The sequence below is a fragment of the Danio rerio genome, chromosome 4 (assembly GCF_052040795.2).
Source record: "Danio rerio strain M-AB ecotype USA chromosome 4, GRCz13ab, whole genome shotgun sequence".
Taxonomy (NCBI): Eukaryota; Metazoa; Chordata; class Actinopteri; order Cypriniformes; family Danionidae; genus Danio; species Danio rerio.
Window position 1 is genome coordinate 60,391,439 of NC_141024.2, and position 15,747 is coordinate 60,407,185.

At 47.0% G+C, this 15,747-nt stretch overlaps 3 protein-coding genes and 9 non-coding genes across 13 annotated transcripts in view; 10 read left to right on the plus strand and 2 right to left on the minus strand.

Annotated features, from left to right (window-relative positions):
• Window positions 1-15,747, plus strand: part of LOC141381800 (uncharacterized) — an 887,475-nt gene that overhangs the window by 645,073 nt on the left and 226,655 nt on the right. The gene's annotated exons all lie outside the window — the stretch shown is intronic.
• The window catches only part of LOC137489694 (uncharacterized), a 247,946-nt gene that overhangs the window by 207,700 nt on the left and 24,499 nt on the right, over window positions 1-15,747 (plus strand). The window lies entirely within an intron of this gene.
• LOC137491131 (uncharacterized) overlaps window positions 1-15,747 on the minus strand; it is a 246,740-nt gene that overhangs the window by 88,082 nt on the left and 142,911 nt on the right. The gene's annotated exons all lie outside the window — the stretch shown is intronic.
• trnae-uuc (transfer RNA glutamic acid (anticodon UUC)) lies at window positions 1,380-1,451 on the plus strand. Its single transcript has one exon. It is a non-coding gene; the product is annotated as a tRNA-Glu (tRNA).
• Window positions 2,077-2,149, plus strand: trnar-acg (transfer RNA arginine (anticodon ACG)). Its single transcript has one exon. It is a non-coding gene; the product is annotated as a tRNA-Arg (tRNA).
• trnae-uuc (transfer RNA glutamic acid (anticodon UUC)) lies at window positions 3,610-3,681 on the plus strand. Its single transcript has one exon. It is a non-coding gene; the product is annotated as a tRNA-Glu (tRNA).
• On the plus strand, window positions 3,768-3,854 carry trnay-gua (transfer RNA tyrosine (anticodon GUA)). The gene is given in 2 exon segments: window positions 3,768-3,804; window positions 3,819-3,854. It is a non-coding gene; the product is annotated as a tRNA-Tyr (tRNA).
• trnar-acg (transfer RNA arginine (anticodon ACG)) lies at window positions 4,307-4,379 on the plus strand. Its single transcript has one exon. It is a non-coding gene; the product is annotated as a tRNA-Arg (tRNA).
• On the plus strand, window positions 9,994-10,157 carry LOC137494445 (U1 spliceosomal RNA). The gene has a single exon (XR_015486599.1). It is a non-coding gene; the product is annotated as a U1 spliceosomal RNA (small nuclear RNA).
• On the plus strand, window positions 11,304-11,467 carry LOC137494461 (U1 spliceosomal RNA). Its single transcript, XR_015486732.1, has one exon. It is a non-coding gene; the product is annotated as a U1 spliceosomal RNA (small nuclear RNA).
• On the plus strand, window positions 13,310-13,392 carry trnal-cag (transfer RNA leucine (anticodon CAG)). Its single transcript has one exon. It is a non-coding gene; the product is annotated as a tRNA-Leu (tRNA).
• trnav-cac (transfer RNA valine (anticodon CAC)) lies at window positions 14,468-14,540 on the minus strand. The gene has a single exon. It is a non-coding gene; the product is annotated as a tRNA-Val (tRNA).

The following is a 15,747-nucleotide window of genomic DNA, read 5'->3' on the forward strand; positions in this document are numbered from 1 at the left end:
GTGGATCAAGTTTCTGGGGCTGCCAGCACAGAGCCTGTGGGGTGCTCCCCTGGGTTCAAAGTCTGCCCCAACTACTCTCATATCTTGGTCCTGTACATCCCTCAGGACTTTCAGAAGAAACCAGTACAGCCACTCTCCTGGGAAGACAGCAGTGACAGCTTGTAGACCAAAATGTTTGCTGTGAGGCTAAGGCGTTCTACTGCAGCACAGATACGCATTCGAAAAGCAGACAATATTCAAAAACAAAATGCCAACCTAAAACAAGATTGCAGTCAAAATGACCACCTCAGACAAGTGTGAGCAATGTTTCAGTCTCTGTTATACGTCGGCAAATATGCCACACAGTGCAGACGCTCATACTACTGAAAAGGAAGTTACCTGACTGAGAAAGGTATAAATAGAAATCGGAGCCTGCTCCAAACGACCTGGTCAGCCCCAAGTGGGCTGTAAAAACCTCCTGGAGTTTTCATTCATTTAATGTCTGGTACAAGACACTGCGTCCAACCAGTTATGTTTGAATGTCAAACCTACCCCAATCCTTAAACCAACCTCACAGTTTCCTGCTGTGTTTTATCAACCTCCTAACCTACCCCAACTCTTAACCCAACCTCACAGCAACAAACCTCCATGTGGGTTTCATTGATTCAATGTCTCGTACATGGCACAGAATACAACCTATCGCAGTTTATTAAAATCACACCTACCCCAGCCCTAGGCCCAACCTCACGGTAACCTGCTGTGTTTTATTCAATTTTACTCCTACCCCAACCCTAAACACAACCTTAGAGTAAGCAGTTTATATATTTTTTTTATTTTTATGAATGTCTACTACAGCTACATCAATCGCAAACCCAGCCTACATGCGGTATAAGTGCCTACCACTTAGAGGTCATCCAGCCGACTTGCAGTGTAATCTCCTCCACTTGTAGGTCTCTGAGCTGCAGCAACACCTAAGGGCTCTGACACACAGACACAAAAGAAACCATTGCTTTTGACCTACTCTTGGAGAGGAGAGAGTCTCCGACCCTGGATCTCAGGTCTTCTATGGCGGGACTGTCAGGAATCCTGTAAGAGCATCCCATCCACACAACCTCTTGCCATAAAAACAAAGCAGAATGTGTGGTGAAGGAACTCCGGGTTGACAGAGCCTTGTCCTTGCTTCAAGCAAAGTGCTAACAAGGTGCTGAACAGAGTGACGGTGGCACAAAGGTTAGCGCTTATGACTACGGATCAGAAGATTCTCGGTTACGGAAACCAAGAAACTGTGTATGAGAGAGTGAGTAAGTGTATGAGTGGCACTTGTGCAAGCGGAGCAGGGACGTGCCAGCGATCAGAATGAACTGGAGTTTGTGCCAAGACTGGATTTCAAGTGTGGCAGTTCCCATATGGTCTAGCGGTTAGGATTCCTGGTTTTCACCCAGGCGGCCCGGGTTCGACTCCCGGTATGGGAAGGCTTGAGTGCTTTTGCTTCTGTCCTTTTTGGCCAGCGGTCGGTCTGCAGCTACCTTAGGATGTGGTTGTGTAACTGCCCTGTAAGCCTTCGATAGCTCAGTTGGTAGAGCGGAGCACTGTAGGTGGGATGATGGCAATCCTTAGGTCGCTGGTTCGACTCCGGCTCGAAGGACATCTTTTGCGCTCAGAGCCGCTTTCTTGCCTTCGCCAATTGAGTTAACCAATCCTCAAAGTTCAGCATGGAGGTGAAAAGGAAGTTCCCTGATTGGGAATCGAACTCTGGCCGCGGCGGTGAGAGCGCCGAATCCTAACCACTAGACCACCAGGGAAGGTCTGCGTAAAGGTTGGCCTCAAGTCTAGCTGTGGGCCTCCACCCAGGTGTGCTGCAGCTGCTCTGACAAAAATAACTAACGTTTGCAACCTCCTCCTGGAGAAGAGAAAGTCTCAGAGCCTGGATCACAGTTCTTCTTCGGAGGGACTGTCACATGCTCGGTGTAAGAGCATCCTATCGACACCACATCTTGCCATGACAACAAAGCACAGCATGCGTTTTAGGAACTCCATGTTCACCGAGCCGTGTCCTCTTTCCAAGGACCATGCTAATGAGCACTGCTGATGCGGACTGGGCCAGTGGCGCAATGGATAACGCGTCTGACTACGGATCAGAAGATTCTAGGTTCGACTCCTGGCTGGCTCGTTCAGGATTTTTTTGCCTTGCTCTCAGTGCAGTGCGGTCGCGGTTTGCCCCTGCCGGAGTTGTTCGGTTCTACTCTGGAGTGAATCGAGTTTCTGGGGCCGCCAGCACAGAGCCTGTGGGGTGCTCTCCTGGGTTCAAAGGCTGCCCCAACCGCTCTCATGTCTTGGTCCTGTACATCCCTCAGGACTTCCAGAAGAAACCAGTACAGCCATTCTCCTGGGAAGACAGCAGTGACAGCTTGTAAACCAAAATGTTTGCTGTGAGGCTAAGGCGTTCTACTGCAGCACAGATACGCATTCGAAAAGCATACAATATTCAAAAACAAAGTGCCAACCTAAAACAAGATTGCAGTCAAAATGACCACCTCAGACAAGTGTGAGCAATGTTTCAGTCTCTGTTATACGTCGGCAAATATGCCACACAGTGCAGACGCTCATACTACTGAAAAGGAAGTTACCTGACTGAGAAAGGTATAAATAGAAATCGGAGCCTGCTCCAAACGACCTGGTCAGCCCCAAGTGGGCTGTAAAAACCTCCTGGAGTTTTCATTCATTTAATGTCTGGTACAAGACACTGCGTCCAACCAGTTATGTTTGAATGTCAAACCTACCCCAATCCTTAAACCAACCTCACAGTTTCCTGCTGTGTTTTATCAACCTCCCAACCTACCCCAACTCTTAACCCAACCTCACAGTAACAAACCTCCATGTGGGTTTCATTGATTCAATGTCTCGTACATGGCACAGAATACAACCTATCGCAGTTTATTAAAATCACACCTACCCCAGCCCTAGGCCCAACCACACGGTAACCTGCTGTGTTTTATTCAATTTTACTCCTACCCCAACCCTAAACACAACCTCAGAGTAAGCAGTTTATATATTTATTTTTATTTTTATGAATGTCTACTACAGCTACATCAATCGCAAACCCAGCCTACGTGCGGTATAAGTGCCTACCACTTAGAGGTCATCCAGCCGACTTGCAGTGTAATCTCCTCCACTTGTAGGTCTCTGAGCTGCAGCAACACCTAAGGGCTCTGACACACAGACACAAAAGAAACCATTGCTTTTAACCTACTCTTGGAGAGGAGAGAGTCTCCGACCCTGGATCTCAGGTCTTCTATGGAGGGACTGTCAGGAATCCTGTAAGAGCATCCCATCCACACAACCTCTTGCCATAAAAACAAAGCAGAATGTGTGGTGAAGGAACTCCGGGTTGACAGAGCCTTGTCCTTGCTTCAAGCAAAGTGCTAACAAGGTGCTGAACAGAGTGACGGTGGCACAAAGGTTAGCGCTTATGACTACGGATCAGAAGATTCTTGTTTTACGGAAACCAAGAAACTGTGTATGAGAGAGTGAGTAAGTGTATGAGTGGCACTTGTGCAAGCGGAGCAGGGACGTGCCAGCGATCAGAATGAACTGGAGTTTGTGCCAAGACTGGATTTCAAGTGTGGCAGTTCCCATATGGTCTAGCGGTTAGGATTCCTGGTTTTCACCCAGGCGGCCCGGGTTCGACTCCCGGTATGGGAAGGCTTGAGTGCTTTTGCTTCTGTCCTTTTTGGCCAGCGGTCGGTCTGCAGCTACCTTAGGATGTGGTTGTGTAACTGCCCTGTAAGCCTTCAATAGCTCAGTTGGTAGAGCGGAGGACTGTAGGTGGGATGATGGCAATCCTTAGGTCGCTGGTTCGACTCCGGCTCGAAGGACATCTTTTGCGCTCAGAGCCGCTTTCTTGCCTTCGCCAATTGAGTTAACCAATCCTCAAAGTTCAGCATGGAGGTGAAAAGGAAGTTCCCTGACCAGGAATCGAACCCGTGCCGCGGCGGTGAGAGCGCCGAATCCTAAACACTAGACCACCAGGGAAGGTCTGCGTAAAGGTTGGCCTCAAGTCTAGCTGTGGGCCTCCACCCAGGTGTGCTGCAGCTGCTCTGACAAAAATAACTAACGTTTGCAACATCCTCCTGGAGAAGAGAAAGTCTCAGAGCCTGGATCACAGTTCTTCTTCAGAGGGACTGTCACATGCTCGGTGTAAGAGCATCCTATCGACACCACATCTTGCCATGACAACAAAGCACAGCATGCGTTTTAGGAACTCCATGTTCACCGAGCCGTGTCCTCTTTCCAAGGACCATGCTAATGAGCACTGCTGATGCGGACTGGGCCAGTGGCGCAATGGATAACGCGTCTGACTACGGATCAGAAGATTCTAGGTTCGACTCCTGGCTGGCTCGTTCAGGATTTTTTTGCCTTGCTCTCAGTGCAGTGCGGTCGCGGTTTGCCCCTGCCGGAGTTGTTCGGTTCTACTCTGGAGTGAATCGAGTTTCTGGGGCCGCCAGCACAGAGCCTGTGGGGTGCTCTCCTGGGTTCAAAGGCTGCCCCAACCGCTCTCATGTCTCATGCTCTCATGTCTCCCGTACATCCCTCAGGACTTCCAGAAGAAACCAGTACAGCCATTCTCCTGGGAAGACAGCAGTGACAGCTTGTAAACCAAAATGTTTGCTGTGAGGCTAAGGCGTTCTACTGCAGCACAGATACGCATTCGAAAAGCATACAATATTCAAAAACAAAGTGCCAACCTAAAACAAGATTGCAGTCAAAATGACCACCTCAGACAAGTGTGAGCAATGTTTCAGTCTCTGTTATATGTCGGCAAATATGCCACAGTGCAGACTGGGCCAGTGGCGCATACTGTCACCTGTAAGTTGTGGTTATTCTTGGTTACACCGGCCAATCACGTTCTGAGTTGGAACCAAGATTTTTTTTAATTCTTGGTCATGCTGGCCAATCACGTCCCGAGCTGGAACCAAGATTCACCCTATTCTTTGTTACGGCAGCCAATCATGTTCCGAGTTACAATGAACGCTATGGCCCTTATACCATTCAAGATTTGTACTGTAATAACAGATTTCGTTGCAGATTAATTCGGACAACAATTGCAAACTAAGTATTTTTATAACAAGTTGGTTTAAATGAATAACCATTACAGTAACGTTGAATATAAAAAGGAAATAATGTTTTGCATGCAGATTTATGTGAAATGGCGAATATAGGTCTATAATCACCTTGCAATTTCGAAATCATAGCTTTTTTGCTTCAAGTATAGACTATTCAGTTCATAAGAGCAGTTCAATCTTTTATGAAGTTTGCTGTATAAAAATATAACAATATAATTATCGGCCTATACATATCGGCTATCGGCCTCCAAGTCTGAAGAATTATCGGTTATCGGTATCGGTCAAAAAATCCATATCGGTGCATCCCTAATTAAAACCAAATAAAAATATTTTATACCATTCTGTCTCCTCCTCAATCTGCTCTGTTTTACTTGGCATCATTTGTTTAATACTTTCTTTTAACTTTGCCATAAATGTATTTAATTCAACACATTTTAAAAACAAATGCATAATACCTTCATTTTCCAGTCCACATATTTTGCATAATGCATTCTCACTGCTTCCAATTTGTGCCAGTTTTGTTTCAGTGAAAATAACATTATGTCTGATAAAATAATCCAACGTTTCAATTTTTGCGTCTAAATATTTCCATTTTAAATTCTTCCAGATTCCCTCTTCGTCTATTTCCACAAATATTTTTTTTCCAAAATTGTTCTGAAACTGGTCTTTTATGCACTTTGTTTCTGAAACAAATGTAGAAATTTTTGAGAACACATTCTTGAAAATCTTTCTCATTTTCCTTTAAAAACATTTTCACATTATTCCTTCATTCGAATCTTTGATTTCAAAACTTTCTGGATCCACACCTACATATGTTGCCATAATTTATCGTCCACCCAAACTAAATAATGAATTTCTAAATGACTTTGCTGCTTTTTAACACATATTACCACCCTCTCACCTAATATTATGGTTTTAGGAGATTTTAATATTCATGTGGATAATTTTAATAACTCCCTTACAAGAGATTTTATATCCTGTCTTGAGAGCTTTGGACTTCAACAGCATGTCAATGTTCCCACACACTCTAAAGGACACACCCTCAACCTCATCTGCTGCTCTGGTGTTTCACCCATTGACCTCTCTGCTGAGGAACTCCCTATAACGGATAATTTTCTCCTCTGATTTAATTTTGCACTCTCTCTTTCTTCCACCAAATCTCTCCGTACTATTTCCTTCCGTAACATAAAACATATTAATTTAGAATCCTTTTTTTGCTAGTATTAACTCTCTTCCTGAAATTACTAACCTTTCATCACCAAATGATTTAGTTTCTCATTACAACACTGGACTTCACTATAAGTCTCTGTAATAAAGTTCACGGCCCCTTGGCCGCCTGGAAGAAGGAGGCGGAGAACCGACGTAGTTTAAAAATATTTATTAATAACAGGGACGGCAGCTCCTCACGGAGACAATGGGGGGGTTGGCGCCACAGCCCCTGCGAGACCTATATGAGATGGGCCGAGAGAACAGGAGATGAAAAAAAAGGAAAGACAGAGTACACCAGGAAAGGGGAGAGAGGAAAATGAAAAAAAAAATTGGGGTTCTGTTCTCCAGACACGCTGCCACTCGGTCCTCCACCAGCTGAGAGATGCGATGACGTGCTGGGAGCCCTGTGGAGCAATCTATCCACCCGTCTGTCTTCTGGCGTCGGTTCTCCTGGCTGGCTGGCGGCATCTCTGGTCTCCTGCTCCGCTTCCGTGGATGGATGCAGGCTCTGGCATCATGGTGGATCGCGGCAACTCCCCCGGGTTCTGTGGGATGGCTCCCTTCAGCACTTTCCCCTTCGGTGGTGAGCCCCGCGTCTCCTGCTCCTCCACATGCTGGGAGACGGCAGCAGGCAGATCCTTTCCTCGCCAGCCTCAGGCCGCCCCGGCACTCTGGGCAGAAGAACGGGTTTCTCCCCCACTCGGGTTAATTCCCAAACACTCGCCCCTCTCTCAGCGGCAAGGGCATCTGGACAACGCGTCCCTCCTTCTCCCGGGCTTCGGCACCACTGTAATAAAGTTCATGGCCCTTTGGCCACCAGGAAGAAGGAGGCGGAGAACCGACGCAGTTTTAAAATATTTATTAATAACAGGGACGGCAGTCTCCGTGTCTAAACCAAAACGAACGGACGGCAGCTCCTCACGAAGACTGCCGTCAAAGTGAAAGCAAAAGTAAAATATGTCCGGGCCCGGTCCTCTCTCGGCTTCCTCTGCCAAAGTTCCTCCTTTTATGGTCCAGAGCTCCTTCCGTGGGATCCGAGGCAGGTGCGCACCGCAGGTGTATCCACTTACGCGGTGGCCTTACTCCGTTCCCACGGCTCTCGGCCACGCCCCCTCGCCACAGTCTCATATGGATTTTTTGAACATCTGACAGAAATAAAGTCAATCAGGTAAGTAATGAGCGTAGCTGCTGCTGCTTCTCTTCTGTTTCTGCATATTAACAGCAGGTGTTCATCATCAGTGCTCAATCATCACTTAATTAAACTCATCATCGGCTCATTAACTTTACTCTGCTGCTGAGTAAATTTTGCTCAATTTAGAGAGGGACCAAATGTTCTCTGAACTGAGTAAATTTTACTCTGATGATTTTACTGTGTACAGGTATGGATCATATGTTTTGTCCCAGGTAAGATCTTAAAATGTTCTTTACTTCTCATAGTAACAACTAATGATAATAATTGTCATGGTCACATATATTGCTGTATATGAAGGGATATTTATTTATTAGCATGATGGTTGCTATATTTTAATGAAACAACTGTTTACTATGTAAATGGAGCTATCAAACCGACACGAGCGTTGAAAATAATACATAAGCTAAACTTTTTCAGGTTTTGTGCAGCCATATATACATATAAGTAATATCACAGTATAAAAATAACCTACAACACGAAATCTCTAGGACAGGTGAACTTTCTGACGACACAGCGTCACCAGCACAGACCAAACACTGCACAAAGAATGAGATATTTCAAACATGATGTGACCTTAGCATTAATGTAACAATAAAAATAACTTACCGCACAAAATCTCTGTAATGGATGAACGTCTGACAGCGCAGCGTCAGGCACACAGACAAAATACTGCACACACAGTGAAATATTTTAAATGTGATGTGAGCAAAACATACTGTTTATCAGAACAGGATAAAAATAACCTACCGCTCTAAATCACTATGAGAGGTGTATTTGCTGACAGCGCAGCCTCACGAACAAAGACAAAATGCTACACAAAGAGTGAAAAACTTCGAACGTGATGTAACCAGAACATATTGTGCATCAATATAACAGTATAAAAATAACTTACCACACGAAATCTCAACAACAGGTGTACTTTCTGAAGGCGCAGCCTCACGAATACTGCTCAAAAAGTGAGATATTTCAAACATGTCGTGAACAAAACATACTGTGCATCAATATAACAGTATAAAAATAACTTTCCACACAAAATCACTTTAACATACGAATTAATCTCGACAGCAGATGAACTTTCTGACCCGATAAATTGAGCATTCAGAGCAAGAGAAACTTTGGAAAATCCTCAGCGCTGATTGGCCCTGATTTTAAACTTTAGACAATGCATCCCTCCGATTAGCCCAGGGTCTAAGCAAACTGTAGACAATCGCGGCTTCTCGTTGGACGAGAGTCTACAGTCTACAGTTACCATTGCACGTTCCCTGGGCAGATGTCTGCGAACTCCCCAAATGTGGGAATCTCGACTGCATAATTTCTGGTAGTGGGGGACTGCGTTCGCGCTCTCCCCTGAGCACAGTGGTTTAAGACAGAGTTCAGGCGGTAGCGTCGGGCCCGGCTGGAGCGGCGCTTCCCTCTCGTCCTTGGCCAAGCCTCTTTTGCTCCAGTAGAGCTGCGCGTGCCTGTGGAAGGCCTGCCCACCCGTCGCTGGAAGAGACTGTTCTGACGCCGAAAACTACTCGAAAGGTCCCCCCTCAAAGCGGTTTGACCAGGTGAAGGAACACGCAAAGAGAGCCCCCGGTGGCTTTTGTCCGCCAAGCGAGTGTGCCCTGTGGAATGTCAGGATTTTATTTGCCGGCCTGCTGCTGTTACTGACGGAACGAATGCAGACCGTGTGAAAGGTCATCATTTTATCTGCCATTAAGTAAGCGAACGCTTCTGCTCGGATCAGAGGTAACTTTGTTTCAAGAACTGCAATCTTTTGCAGACGTCTGTGGCGTTTTGGGCAGAAGGACGGTTCTAAACCAATCTGAACCAGAGGCAATTTCGCAGCCAGCCGTCGGTGGTTTCCCGTCTCAGGAATGTAAGGTGCTTGCAGCGTGAGGTTGTTCCGTTAGCACTTCCGCTTTCGTCAGTGAAGTTTTTTTGCGGAACGTTTGTAGATCCCGTCGTGTTCTTCAAGCTATGTCGTTTGAGCACTGTGCTGATAGGCTGACGTAAGAAAACAGGACACAAAATATACAAGGCAAGAGTGCAAAGCACGGAGCTCTAGGCAAAGGCGGTCCGAACCGCAGCAAAGCAGGAGGTCGACATGTCCAAATAGACCAAATCAGAAACTATGCAGAGAAAAACGGCATCTGTAGAGAAAGAAAACAGATGGAGGAAAAGAAAGAAAGAACACGAGGATCCCCTCCCCTCCCCCCATAGAGGGTCTGTTATCCCCAGATCGAGTGCGTCCAGTGGAATCCATGTGTTGGCAGCCCCAACTGATGACAAAACACAAAGCAAGCATCTGGAGGAAGCTCAAACTCTTCATGCATTGCCACAGTTACTAGCGAGTGGTTTGCAAGCACAGGCACGTCTGCTGCAAGTACAGCGCCGTCAGGAGACAGGGGTTGCTGGCCCATTCCCCATGCTCAGTGGCTGGGCATCACCGCCCTGGAGTACGGCCGATAGAAAACGGCGGCTGCCATTTGCGCCGCCCGGCAACTCATACTTACCTGGCAGGGGAGATACCATGATCAAGAAGGTGGTCCACCCAGGGCGAGGCTTGGCCATTGCACTCCGGCCACGCTGACCCCTGCGAATTCCCCAAATGTGAGAATCTCGACTGCATAATTTCTGGTATTGGGGGACTGCGTTCGCGCTCTCCCCTGAGCACAGTGGTTCAAGACAGAATTCAGGCGGCAGCGTCGGGTCCGGCTGGAGCGGCGCTTCCCTCTCTTCCTCGTCCTTTGCCAAGCCTCTTTTGCTCCAGTAGAGCTGCGCGCGCCTGTGGAAGGCCTGCCCACCTGTCGCTAGAAGAGTCTGTTCTGACGCCGAAAACTACTCGAAAGGTCCCCCCTCAAAGCAGTTTGACCAGGTGAAGGAACACGCAAAGAGAGCCCCTGGTGGCTTTTGTCCGCCAAGCGAGTGTGCCCTGTGGAATGTCAGGATTTTATTTGCCGGCCTGCCGCTGTTACTGACGGAACGAATGCAGACCGTGTGAAAGGTCATCATTTTATCTGCCATTAAGTAAGCGAACGCTTCTGCTCGGATCAGAGGTAACTTTGTTTCAAGAACTGCAATCTTTTGCAGATGTCTGTGGCGTTTTAGGCAGAGGGACGGTTCTAAACCAATCTGAACCAGAGGCAATTTCGCAGCCAGCCGTCGGTGGTTTCCCGTCCCAGGAATGTAAGGTGCTTGCAGCGAGAGGTTGTTTCGTTAGCGCTTCCGCTTTCGTCAGTGAAGTTCTTTTGCGGAACGTTTGTAGATCCCGTCGTGTTCTTCAAGCTATGTCGTTTGAGCACTGTGCTGATAGGCTGACGTAAGAAAACAGGACACAAAATATACAAGGCAAGAGTGCAAAGCATGGAGCTCTAGGCAAAGGCGGTCCGAACCGCAGCAAAGCAGGAGGTCGACATGTCCAAATAGACCAAATCAGAAACTAAGCAGAGAAAAACGACATCTGTAGAGAAAGAAAACAGATGGAGGAAAAGAAAGAAAGAACAAGAGGATCCCCTCCCCTCCCCCCATAGAGGGTCTGTTATCCCCAGATCGAGTGCGTCCAGTGGAATCCATGTGTTGGCAGCCCCAACTGATGACAAAACACAAAGCAAGCATCTGGAGGAAGCTCAAACTCTTCATTCGTTGCCACAGTTACTAGCGAGTGGTTTGCAAGCACAGGCACGTCTGCTGCAAGTACAGCGCCGTCAGGAGACAGGGGTTGCTGGCCCATTCCCCATGCTCGGTGGCTGGGCATCACCGCCCTGGAGTACGGCCGATAGAAAACGGCGGCTGCCATTTGCGCCGCCCGGCAATTCATACTTACCTGGCAGGGGAGATACCATGATCAAGAAGGTGGTTCACCCAGGTCGAGGTTTGGCCATTGCACTCCGGCCACGCTGACCCCTGCGAATACCCCAAATGTGGGAGTCTCGCCTGCATAATTTCTGGTAGTGGGGGACTGCGTTCGCGCTCTCCCCTGAGCACAGTGGTTCAAGACAGAGTTCAGGCGAAAGCATCGGGCCCGGCTGGAGCGGCGCTTCCCTCTCTTCCTCGTCCTTGGCCAAGCCTCTTTTGCTCCAGTAGAGCTGCGCGCGCCTGTGGAAGGCCTGCCCACCCGTCGCTAGAAGAGTCTGTTCTGACGGCGAAAACTACTCGAAAGATCCCCCCTCAAAGCAGATTGACCAGGTGAAGGAACACGCAAAGAGAGCCCCCGGTGGCTTTTGTCCGCCAAGCGAGTGTGCCCTGTGGAATGTCAGAATTTTATTTGCCGGCCGGCCGCTGTTACTGACAGAACGAATGTAGACCGTGTGAAAGGTCATAATTTTTTCTGCCATTAAGTAAGCGAACGCTTCTGCTCGGATCAGAGGTAACTTTGTTTCAAGAACTGCAATCTTTTGCAGACGTCTGTGGTTTAAGGTTTGCAGGGAATTTTTTCGTCAAATCCTCGTACAACGTCAAGTCATGACATTTGACAGATCCACGCCCTAGTATCATGGGTCATCCAGTGAGCAGAGAGCCATAAAACAAGGATAAAACAAGGCGTACGCGTAGGTCAATCGAGCGGACAAAGCCAACTCAGCGTGACAAGCTCCCTGCAGGTATTAGGGCCAATTTACAATCCGGGCCCGACACAGCTGTACAGGTCCTTGCGAAATGTCCCCTTTCGTCACATCTGAAGCACCTGAATTCTGGGCGTTCCTTCATCACATTTTCTGAGCTCATGCATAGTCGACAGGTTTTTACCTGATTGGTGTGCATGACTCTAAAGTGCTGTGGCGCTTCCGCCGTCTCGATTTTGGTACTGTATGGTAAGGAGACCATCTCTTCCGGAAATCTGTTTTTTACAAACCTTGTTCCATCTTCTATGTTTGTGCCAGGATACAATCTTCTTTTAATTTTAGATATGGGGAAAACTCCCCATCTCTCTAGCTTGCTTAAAATTTCTTCATTTGCTAGGTAAACAGGCAGATGCTTGAACGAAACAACATAGTCTCTGTTTTGTAACCTCTGTACTTCAGATTTCACTCCTTTAATTGTCAATCCATTGTCTATTAAAATTTCGGTGTCATCTTCAGTCTCCATTGTTACTTCATACTCCCTTTGTTTGTTTGGGTCTCACCGCCAGCATTCTTCCTTCTCCAATCAGCTCCGTGACTGTTTTGGTTATATCAAATCTTCTTGCATCTTTTACATTTTCTACTTCTACAGTTACTGTTGCTTCCTTTGTGCATACTCTTCTTTGTACCTCTTGCTTATCCTTACCTTTCTCACCTCTTCGTTGGCCGGGCTCTTCATTTTATTTATCTCTTTGTCTGTTGTCAAGTCCATTTTCTTTACCTCTCCGTCTATTATCCAGCCCATTTTCTTTATCCTTTCTTGCAAGTCCCTCCATTTCCATGTCGTTGCCGGGGAATCTGTCCATGATTAAAAATAAAACACACTACATAACCACCCTTCAGTCAGCAAAATGCTGCTGTTAGGTGGTTTTTAAAGACAAAAAGAAAACAAACAAACAAAAACACTCAAGGTCAATAAACAAAAAGGTAGACAAACAAAATGGGGAGAGCCTTTCTCTCCTTACTGCTGCCAACTCACTTCCTGTTTGCTCTATAGCCCCCTCAGGGTGGTGTGGCCGTAAGCAATGACAGCTGTCAAGTGTTGGCTATTGAAACTAGGCGCAGCCCCAGGAGGCGAGCACAGATTAGCTGCCTGCAGCGCCAATGAGCTGGACAGCCGGAGCTGGGCAAGCTGTGAAGCACCAGATTCCATGTCACGGTACTGCGGTGTGGCTCCCAGGAGACAGCTCCTGCCAAGCTTGCATGTCAGGATGGCCGAGCGGTCTAAGGCGCTGCGTTCAGGTCGCAGTCTCCCCTGGAGGCGTGGGTTCGAATCCCACTTCTGACAAACTGAGCCTGCGGCAGTGCGCTCAGGCTGAATTCTTTAACTCTCTGCCCCCATGTCCGAATGATACAGTAACACTGACAAAGTGCAGCATCACGCGGGCTTTAATGCAAGTGCACTGAAAGGGGATCAAAAGAATTGTCCGGGGATGGTGTTGCTTTTTAAGGTTTGCAGGGCATTTTTTTCGTCAAATCCTCGTACAACGTCAAGTCATGACATTTGACAGATCCATGCCCTTGTATCGTGGATCATCCAGTGAGCAGAGAGCCAATTGAGAATGTGCGTAAAAGCAAATCTGAATGTTTCCGCCCAGTTGCTAACAGGAGACCCTCCGCTTGTAAAGCCATCGTGATAACCACAGGAGCCTCCGGTTAGGGTGAGAGCACTGTCTTGTGGTGCCAGCGCAGAGAGACGGAAAGTCACTTTCCACAATGTTTTCATTCAATGTTCTACGCTGGTGGAATCACCTTCCCATTCCCACTCGGATTACGGATACACTGGTGTCCTTCAAACGACAGCTAACACCCATCTCTTCAGAGTACACCCGAACCCCGGTGAATATCCCTTTCTCTAAAGAAAACGAAACTCCTACTCCAGCACTAAATTCTCTGAGCACAAACAAATTACTTGGAATAAATAGCCCTTTTTCGTATGCATTGCCTCGTCTTGTTGAATATCTCCACTATTGTATGTCGCTTTGGACAAAAGTGTCCGCTAATTGTATGCTTCCGCCCAGTTTCGAACAGGAGACCTTTAGCGTGTAATGCAAACATGATAAACACTACACTACGGAAACCAATAGGCCAGTGCTGCTTCAAGTATTTATAGTCTTTTTTATAGAGCTGTCTTGTACGGTCTGCACCGTGAAGGGCCAGCAAACGCACTGGCCACCTGCTCATGCACAACACAAAGCTAAAAGAAATAAGATTCTACGCAAGTTTGCGACACCGCGAGGGGCGGTAAACACTGAGCTGAATTCAAACTTCTAGCCTCACACCGCTCTGCAGAAAGAATGTTTTCAGTGAACGTCAGTACTCAACAGAAGCCTGATTTGACAATTGTCATAAAAGCCACAGGTTGTTTCCGCCCAGTTTCGAACTGGGGACCTTTCGCGTGTGAGGCGAACGTGATAACCACTACACTACGGAAACCTTCAGGCAAATCGAGCTGATAACCCTTTTTGATTGGGTGCCTGTCGACGATCATTGCTGGTGCGGCAGTGGATGCTATTATTTTCTCGCCAAAAGAAGAGCACTGTTTCTGCTCGGTTCCGAACCGGGGACCTTTCGCGTGTTAGGCGAACGTGATGACCACTACACTACAGAAACCCCACAAGCGCTATTACCAGCGAAGTTAGGCCTGCAAGGATAAAACAAGGCGTACGCGTTGGTCAATCGAGCGGACAAAGCCAACTCAGCGTGACAAGCTCCCTGCAGGTATTAGGGCCAATTTACAATCCGGGCCCGACACAGCTGTACAGGTCCTTGCGAAATGTCCCCTTTCGTCACATCTGAAGCACCTGAATTCTGGGCGTTCCTTCATCACATTTTCTGAGCTCATGCATAGTCGACAGGTTTTTACCTGATTGGTGTGCATGACTCTAAAGTGCTGTGGCGCTTCCGCCGTCTCGATTTTGGTACTGTATGGTAAGGAGACCATCTCTTCCGGAAATCTGTTTTTTACAAACCTTGTTCCATCTTCTATGTTTGTGCCAGGATACAATCTTCTTTTAATTTTAGATATGGGGAAAATTCCCCATCTCTCTAGCTTGCTTAAAATTTCTTCATTTGCTAGGTAAACAGGCAGATGCTTGAACGAAACAACATAGTCTCTGTTTTGTAACCTCCGTACTTCAGATTTCACTCCTTTAATTGTCAATCCATTGTCTATTAAAATTTCGGTGTCATCTTCAGTCTCCATTGTTACTTCATACTCCCTTTGTTTGTTTGGGTCTCACCGCCAGCATTCTTCCTTCTCCAATCAGCTCCGTGACTGCTTTGGTTATATCAAATCTTCTTGCATCTTTTACATTTTCTACTTCTACAGTTACTGTTGCTTCCTTTGTGCATACTCTTCTTTGTACCTCTTGCTTATCCTTACCTTTCTCACCTCTTCGTTGGCCGGGCTCTTCATTTTATTTATCTCTTTGTCTGTTGTCAAGTCCATTTTCTTTACCTCTCCGTCTATTATCCAGCCCATTTTCTTTATCCTTTCTTGCAAGTCCCTCCATTTCCATGTCGTTGCCGGGGAATCTGTCCATGATTAAAAATAAAACACACTACATAACCACCCTTCAGTCAGCAAAATGCTGCTGTTAGGTGGTTTTTAAAGACAAAAAGAAAACAAACAAACAAAAAC